This window comes from Varroa jacobsoni, unplaced genomic scaffold, assembly GCF_002532875.2.
Source record: "Varroa jacobsoni isolate VJ856 unplaced genomic scaffold, vjacob_1.0 scaffold_1006, whole genome shotgun sequence".
NCBI lineage: Eukaryota > Metazoa > Arthropoda > Arachnida > Mesostigmata > Varroidae > Varroa > Varroa jacobsoni.
In genome coordinates this window covers 107,330-116,622 of record NW_019213908.1, presented here as the reverse complement: position 1 = coordinate 116,622, position 9,293 = coordinate 107,330, and the positions used below count along the sequence as shown (strand labels likewise).

Here is a 9,293-nt window from a genome sequence, read left to right as displayed (position 1 = left end):
AATCCGTTTAGGAAGTGACGCTAGCATGGTATCGACGCGATCTAGTCCCGCCAGAGTCAGCCAACCTGGCTGCGATGTGGCCCTTAGCATTCGTAGGGGTGCGTCGCAGTCTTCTGAATTTGTCTGTGCGTCATGTATGCTTTTGGTGTCTGTTCAACTGATACACACACAGATTCACTGATTGTGAGTAAGTATACCGTCTATGCTGCACAGGCTATACTACTATTATCATATGCTTTCCATACATATATACTTCGCGTATAAGAAACAACGAAGTCCCGACTGGCCAGTGATGATGAAGCCTTCTAACGGGAACATAACAGTGTGCACTTTATGTAGCTGGTTTTTTCGCCGCGCCGCTCCATTGTGAAGACAACCGGCCGTGTTGCGGCGCCAATGGCATTTACAGGGACCAATGAGCTGAGTGAAGCCCGTCCCGAACAGCAGAGTCGAAGGATGTCCAGACGTGCTGAAGTGCTGAGTATACGGCCATGCTAGTAACGAGATCAGCACCAATGTATTGTGGCAAAGTTACACATGGATAAGCGCATCTGTACTTGAACAGGAGCACATGATAGAACGAATGGAAATATACAACGGGAGTGAAGTAGCGGCCTAGGCATAATTCATGATGAGGAACCTGTCACTGGGAAGGAGAGGGAAGGCACGTAACAACAACGAACATCCCGTTACCTGCCACAGGTTGTTCATACAGTGTGTAATAGTGAAAGCCAACCAGGACTCGTAAACACTCACCTGATCCTGAGTGTTCTAAAACGATCCGGATATAAAAAGGACGTAAAGCGGTCTATGTGAACGCAGTGAGACTAACAGAACGCTTTGTCTATAGCGAAGAACGATACACGAATAAGACTTCTATTGATAATAGGCTATAATACTACGAATAATATATTTGAGATTGGAGGAAATCCGCACTGTTGAAGATAATGTTTTCTTCAGGCATAAACAATATTTGAAGTTATAGGTCTCTAGCTAGCAAAAAAAGAAAATAAACATCGCAAAATAATGCAATCATCAGATCTTTCCGGAACCTACGATCAGTGAATGTCGATTAGTAAAGGATGACAGAAGGACGAAGGACGAGATCCTGTCCTATCCTATCGCTCACTTATTTAGGCAGTGATGTTACTCAGCAGTGAATACGAGGTTATTTAAAGAAAAGCACTTTGGTTGGGATGAGGAAACCTTAATTTTATAAAAAGCGATTACCTAAAACACTTAATTGAGAGGTTGCAATTTTTCTAGCGTCTCAATGTACTATTATCGTTATGGGGCAGCTTAATGATCAAAACACCATAGAATAGTATTTCATCACAGGAGAAAACATTAACCCAAGACGGATCACGGGTAGCGTTAAACAGCCATCTGATATCTAGGGAAGACTGTAAAAGGCACAATTATGTACTGCGCAACAGACCTCCTACACGACTCACACGAGTCAGAAGGTGTAACACGTTTAGAAAAAAAAACTTTTTAACTTAGATGAAATTCTATGTAGCTCAATGCTGAATTATTTGCCATAAGACCAGTCGTTATCAACAAAAAGGGCCTTGCTCAAAACCTCACTTTGAGGTTACGTTACATTAGCATTTACGAGTAACTACTATTCTTCTACTGGTTGACAAATAAATAAACAGTTTTTCTCGTTGCAAGCTTCGCCAGCACGCTCTCCTATAATCAACGAAGTCGTCAAGTCGGCATGACCTTTATTAGAAAGGCCAGCTCATAAGCGATAGAGTTTCTCATTTCAAAGTAGCCAGCCCATCGACGCCTATCTCACATGTACTTTGAAACCTTTTTTTAGGTCTTCCAGGGATCTATTAGTTCCATTCCACCGCAAAACGCCATTCGACCCGCGTATCGATTGACGTTCCGGGTAGCACATAGCAATCACTTGTCGCCATACAACTAGCGTTTGTTAACATCCTTTAGTTCTGGCCTATTTCAAGTTTTTTTTTCTATCTTCACCCGGATCCATTTACTAAATGACTTATGGCTGGCGAGTAGCAGCGCGCAGACATTAACCTAAGTCAACCCGGCTCTACCTAGCCTAACCTCAGCAGGTTGACTCAATTCCAATAATCGCGACCGCACTAATCGCTTCCGCTAGATCCATTCGCTAGCTTTCATTAATACAATTTAATAGTGGTCTGTGACCGTCGTCGAACTTACGTCTAGCTCTGCCGTTGTTACTGCGGTAACTGCTGCTGATTCAGTCGCTGACTCCAAATAGGATCGGTGAGTACGCTTATCTTTTCAGTGAGCGGTAACGAGTGTACCTAAAAACAAAACTTAGCAGTTACTTGTACAACGAAAACAAAAGGCCAGAATAAGCGAACTTCGACTGTTCGACATTCTTAATCTGTTCGCCCGTTTTCGGAAGCGTCTTGACCGCAATGTAAATGCGCGATACGAAGCGAGCGGCGGTGCAAGTCCAACGTAATACGTTCCCCGTAGAGGTCAAACGTATGGTGTACACTGAGTGGATGGATCCTGGATCCGCAACCTCTGTTTCGCGGAAACGGGTTTCAGCCTCGCCTAAAGATCTCCGCCATTTAGCCTTTTGGTCTTCAGCTAGCCTATTTGCTCCTGGGCGGAGGCCGTACACCGTCTAGTTGTGGCAATTTTGTTCACATATGTAACTTCAATTTTATAGGCGCATGACAAGCCTGTCATAAACCAGTTAGGTGGCGGTCCTGGATATATATATATATATTATATACATATATTCGAATAGAAACAAAGCAAGATCCTGGTTTAAGTTCGTCTGCCACCAAAATTGGCTGAAGCGGCCAGTGGTCAGCAGGCCTGATCGGAGGATGTCTGACCGCAAAAGTAATTGTCAGATAAGCAAGCAGGGTACCGAAACAGAAAAGGCGCGGCGCGTCACTTCTTGATTAGTCACAAATGCATTTAACGAGGTTAAAAGGGCTCAGGTGTGTGCTTCGGTCGGGGACTTGTGGGGTTTTTTTGGACGCATGAATTCATTCTGCGCGGTATGTTTTTGGGTTAGCGTCATTGCGCTGTCATGAATCAGAACGGGTGGAACAGAAACAATGGAGCGTCAATGACGTCTGGGCAGAAACGCCCACTTCGCTTTTGTTCAGATCGGATTTGATCAGGTGGCTGCGAGTATTCAAGCAACATTTAATAAGTTTAAGAGATTGTATTAAAAAGTACGTTTATTCATAAGGAGACAGACGATCACTCATAATATAGTCGATTGGGGAAAGCATTTTGTGAGACGCATAGGTGCATTACCAATAGACTATTCTTTTCGAAAAATACTGTCACAAGCTTATTTGTACGCTTCATTCGATATTTCATATGAAGTATATATATATGCTCATGAGGTAGCATACGCACACCATTTTTACCTTTTCAAGGGAATATCGATGTTTTTTTTATCAAAATAGGTTGATTTTCCTTACCTTGAGGTCCTTTTTCACATAGCTCTATGTTAGGAACAATGCTACGAGGAGGGAGGGATGGATGGATGGATGGATGTATGTAAAATTAATCATTAGTCACTGTCAGTCATTACTGTTTACGTTGAAAAAACAGCGAACGGCAATGAAACTTACCGCATCGCATCACCGGCAATATGGGCCACTGGAGTGATGGCTAATCATGCCAGCTTTCAGCCTTTATGTAAATAGAGCTTCAATTGAATAGTAATTTGTGCTAATGTCAAGCAACTTTTAGCACAGTCCTAATCGATCATCCCAATAGTACCACCTCGTGGACTTGAAACGGGCGCCGGTTCAATTCCACTTGGGATCTATGGGTATCTGGGGGAAAAACCTAATCCCCCTACATGTATATATAGGCCCAACGTAATATCACTCGGACAGTGTTGGACGGAAGGCTTGACTTTAAAGCTGCTTGATACGACCTATCGAATACCTACCTACTGTATATTCCCTAAGTGTAAGGTTGCATTCCCCACAGGTTATAGGCGATTGCTCTACGGACCTGTTTTGCGCCTCGACATTGATGATCTGAGCTCGTATGTGCCCGTAACAAACAAAAGCAACTCCGAACTTATTTTGATTGTGGGCGTTTTTCGGTGGGTGGTAGTAGTATACGCAAGAACAGGCAGGCACACAGGTTAACAACGAAGATGCGACCTGAAGATATCTGGGGTGCGTTTCAGGTCTACTAAGGTTCAGAGTCGGGGGTTGGGGCGAGGGTAAGGTTTTCAGCCACAGACGGATCACCCTTCACATCGATATCGCGATAACGTGGCCACTCGCTGCGATCGAGCGATAATCAATGCAATCGTCGCACCCCCTTCCGCTGGAACGCGAGGAATGTTTGTGTGAGTGACGTTTGTACTAGTGAAGGCCGTACAAGATCGAGCTGATCTGTTATCGGTGAAAAACAGATGAACTTTTTGACGTGTATTAAACTATCAGTTGAACGCGGACGAGGCTTATTGAAGGTCAAGCAGCTTGTTCCGAATAAGAACAACCAAACTATATAACATTATTATGCGGAGAACAAAATCGATGTGCAGTAATTTATCTACTTATACTTTATTTATAAAATATTGAAATGATTGTCAATTCAAATTCCCTATTGTCGTTCAGCTCTGTTGCAGATTGATTAGCCCTAGGCTTGATATAGGCAGCATATCATTAAGACTAGGTCAAATGGAGCATGGAAGAGGCGCATTACGGAAGGCAACTTGATATTACCAAAAAATTTAATGACGTGTTGCTCTTGGAGAGGTGTTCTCTTGGATGTCTTTCTTAATACTAGTATTGCGCATGTTTTTCTGTTTTTGTTAAATTTAATAAAAGCTCATTCCTAGAAAAAAAACAAGCCTGTCCACTAAAGATAATTCACTTGGTTTCTTATGACGTACAATTCGGCTGATAAAAAAACGTTATTAACGGGAGAAGGATGTACACATGGGAACGGTATTATCTTATTTGCAATTTTGTCTTTATAACGTTGCCTTCCGGATCGTGCTGTGTAGGTCTGAATAACCGAAAACAGAAGATCTAGAATATGAGCCCAGTAAAAACGGATTGTACATCCAAGGTTAGTCGATGTGAGTCTAGTCGAAAAAACTCATCAATTCTGAGAACCGTCACGCGACGGAACAACTTCGAACGGTCGTTTGCCTGACCGTTCTGAACATCGTCTGGGGAGTTAAGAAGCTTTCTGTTTTTACCGCTGGAGCAGTTGCAATAGGATGAGCTTTTCGGCAGTTATACCTGTCTCTATGGTTCGATCACGCAGAGAATTGCCACCAACGAGAGCAATCATAACTCGAACGTACAACAGTCTTGAGGCAATTTGAATTTCTACCCTGAACAAATAGAATGTGCGATTAGCGTACTTTAGGAGGAGCCGTAGAGGTTACACTTAACCTTTCCCCAACCTATCCTGGTATTTTTTCCTTGTCCAGCCTAAATTTACAAATTCTTATACAATTAATTAAAGTTAATTTGCAAGCACTGCGCGAACGGCCCACTCCGCAGAACATTTTTCACGATCTTCATATGTGTTAAGTATGGTTATATTTATAACTGTGTGTTACAACCGATCAATACGGGAAAGCAAGTATTAATTAATAATTTATTAGCCTTTAGTAAAACAAGCTATACCGTTATATAGTTCATTTGTACATTCATAGCTTAAACAGTCCCGTAGGAGGATCGAGTGCGGACCCATTATCATTCGGACGAATCTTTTCAATAGATCAGTCAGAAGCTTTTAGAGAGATATGCAAAACTGATTATATATCTGCCAATGAAAGATCCACCAGTAGAGATGTGTGATGACAGGGGCGGCAGTGCAGGCCTCTTGAAATTTGTCCGGCCAGATAGCTAACAGCGGTTCCCAGTCTAAACCCCGGTAAGTGAACGTTAACCTTAGCAGGTAGACATCACGAAATCGTGGCAAAACATGGCCGAAGAAGTGTCAAATCGTACGGCGACGGTGATTGACGTGGTATATTATTGTTACAGGTTGACACGGCACTTTTTGACCTTCGCCAAAGACCTGATGATAAGCTCTCCTTCTCGACGCAGCATAATCGACTACATACTATAGCCATGCTCTGTGAAGTGACGATCATAATAGAACCTGCTCAAATACGATTCATCCCTACTAATTCTGACTGAATTATAACTGAGTTGTGTAAACGTGGTTCAGGGAGGATCTAAATACGAAGGCTTCAGGGCTGTATGGGGTGACCTTAACGTTGAGCAATGTCAGCTAAAGAAATGACTTAACAACAATCCGGATATTCTCTTTATATTAAACATTGCCTAAGCTCGTTTAGAAAGTTTTTATCCGACGGGGGAACGCAAACCCGCTTTTTTGCCCCAGTCGTCGTACAGGTCACTGGAGGCATCAGGCCACTTGGTCGACAAGTCGTGACTGATCAGGTAGACACACCAGAATCATACCAGGATACTGCAGCCTGTAGAGGTTCGTCGAGTTGGGGGCAATCCTCTGATCTTTACGCACTGTCCGCACGTAAGTAGCAGGTAGAATAATTCTTCGAATCGATACGTTTACGAAAAGAGGAACGATAAGTCATTCTATTGGCGGATCTGCACCAGTCAGGTTTCGTTCGCTCAATTCATGTGTTTTTCGTTGACATTTCAGCTTTTAGCAAATGGTGATCAGGCAAGCGTGCGCTCCGAATCATGTGGTCGGGAAACGATGCTATCAAGTGAGGTTTTTGTACCCCACAGAATAACCATTCTGTATATGGGACACGGGCAACTCTTCCCCGGTAGATTACATGTGTATGTTAGTAGAGAAAACAACTTTTATAGTTTATATATTTCTCATTGCATTTCTTTTCCCTTACGTTCTCACAGGGTACAGCTTATTATTCCGGATAGTCTAAAAAAGACAAACTAGAAAAAATGTTTTTTGACCACAAAAGCGTAAAGCTTACACATTTTTCGGTATATTTCACAAATCCTTAGTTACTTTTGGCTTTAAATAATACACATGTTTATGAGGCATTACCTTGTGGCTTTGCAAATGCTGTTCTTCGTTTTTAAGTGCTGTTTTAAATATTTGACGTTCACAAAGTCAATCACCACCTCGATCAGGCCACTTAAGGTTGAAGTGTAATTTCTTGCCAGAGGCACCTTTTAACCTCATCGGAATGTGGTCGTTTGCGGTCACTGAAGGCGCTCCCAGGTCGCACTGACACCCACTTCCACCCGCTTTAGACGGAAACCAAACGGCTGGGGTTACCTATGCTAATCAATACATAATAGTGAAACTCGTCCGATCTGGCTGGTCTAGTTCATGATTGTCGTGTTGGAAGCATGGCGGGGGAAAGCAGGTTTGTTCGCGCTGAAACCTATTTCGACAGAACACTTAAACAAGCATCGAGTGAATGGTATCAACCGAATCATCGATTATTGATCGTGGGCAACTTGCACTCAGGGGCTAAGGTGTGGCATTCTTTAGTGCGCGGCTCGACAAAATGTATTCCTGGAGGACAAATAATTCGTATAAATATAGATTTGGCCTTGGTAATTAACAGATGAAAATGTTTGTCTTTTGAAATTTTCGTTTAGTAAATGAATCCTATGCCATCAAGTCATTACTATGCTTTATTGAATCGAACCTATACCTAACCTAGAATGGCGTGATTTGTAGTGTCGGACCTTTCCGGTCGAAGGTATGGATTGGTGAGATACATGCAAAGAGGGCTACACCCCTGCAAGCATTTTCAGGACAGATTTGCGTGTTTATTTCGAAGTGCTTTAGACATTCACAAGTTTCAATCGAATAGCTTCTATAAAGAATTGTTGTGTATACCAGTCGCCAGTTAATGGAGAACCCGTAGTCAGCTTTAATAGGTAGATTCTTTGAAATCTATAACCTCAAGCGTATGCACATTTGAAAACATGCTACTCGATTCTCAAGTGGAGGTAGATGACCTTTGAGAGACCATCAGGCAGTGGTTCTACTTACAAACCACCCGCATAAGGATAGCGTTCATATCTTTATCCGTCCGACGTCTGACTATTTCTTATCTTCAGGTCGCGTCAACAACTTCGGCAGTGGGCATCGACCGCACTCGTGACAGAATTCCTCTCTCTCCTACGCTCTCTTTCTCTCTCTTCTTCTCGCATCTATGGTAGGTGAAGTACCCCGCAAGTCAGCGTGGGGCAACGTCTGCGCAGGTCGCCGCAGGCCAAAGCAACCTGCTTTGCTGAGTGAGGTTTTCGTTGCTGGACTCACTCCGGGTGGCGTATCAGAGGCAACTAAAGCTCTACCGTTGGATTACGACCAGCTGTATGATGCTTACATTCATTTGTAGACGCTCGAACGAAGTCGATGCACAAATATATACACATGAACTCATTGTGCGCACACGCGATGGTGGTCGTGAACGAAATGACGCGATGCCGCCATAGACAGCTTCAACATCGTCGTTGTTGTCATCAACAGCAGCGACATATGTTGCCCAAAAGTTTCAAGCGAAGCTTGGACGTAAAACACGGTCGCAGTGTTTTTAGCATCCAAATTTGTGCCAGCTCCATGAACTATGGATACAATACTCTAACAAAGAAGTTGCCCTCGAAGCCCTCCTCCCCCGCCTGAACTCAAGACCCTTGCTAGGGACGATTTGTCTTTTCCCACTACAGAAGAGCGACATCTGCCTGTATCACGTGGTGCGTATGTTACCCAGACACGCCATGCAGGGTTGGGCTTTGCTTGTATGACAGGCCTAGCCTTCTATTTTTCTCCACACATTCTCTCCTTCCAGTTTGCCGTTTTTCTCTCTGTATCTTTTGCATCGCTTCACATCTTTTCATTTAAATGCGAGTCAGCAATCAACGCCCTTCAGTCCTCAACAAGTCCATATTCTTAGTTTGCCTCCGGTTGTGCCGTCGCCTACAGATGCGCTAGTGCATCCGCAAACCTAGAGCGCGCCCACATTTCACATACATCTTGAGGCTCGAATCGTCACACTGACCCTATGCCCTAGGGCAATACCGCCAACAACCTCGGAACTTTGAAGCATCAGAGCAACCCTGATTCTGTCACCCCTGGCTAAACTCTCGACCTATCCTTCGCTGTTAGTTCACTAACGGCTCCGTTCGTTGATCGCGATGGAATTCCAATCAGCAGGCGAGCGGCGACAAGCAGGCAAGGAGAACAGGACAAGAAGCGGTAGACGAAGACATGATAACGCGACTATTCGGTTGAAGCGACAAGAATTGAATATGCGCCTGCGATTGCTGGTCAGTGGGGGTTGCCCCACTGTTATTGGAGTA

The 9,293-nt window shown here is 43.7% G+C and overlaps 1 long non-coding RNA gene across 1 annotated transcript; it reads left to right on the top strand.

Annotated features, from left to right (window-relative positions):
* The first annotated feature begins 55 nt into the window (after positions 1 to 55).
* On the top strand, positions 56 to 1,051 carry LOC111265775 (uncharacterized). The gene is made up of 2 exons (XR_002683653.2): positions 56 to 187; positions 340 to 1,051. It is a non-coding gene; the product is annotated as an uncharacterized LOC111265775 (long non-coding RNA).
* The last annotated feature ends 8,242 nt before the right edge of the window (positions 1,052 to 9,293 follow it).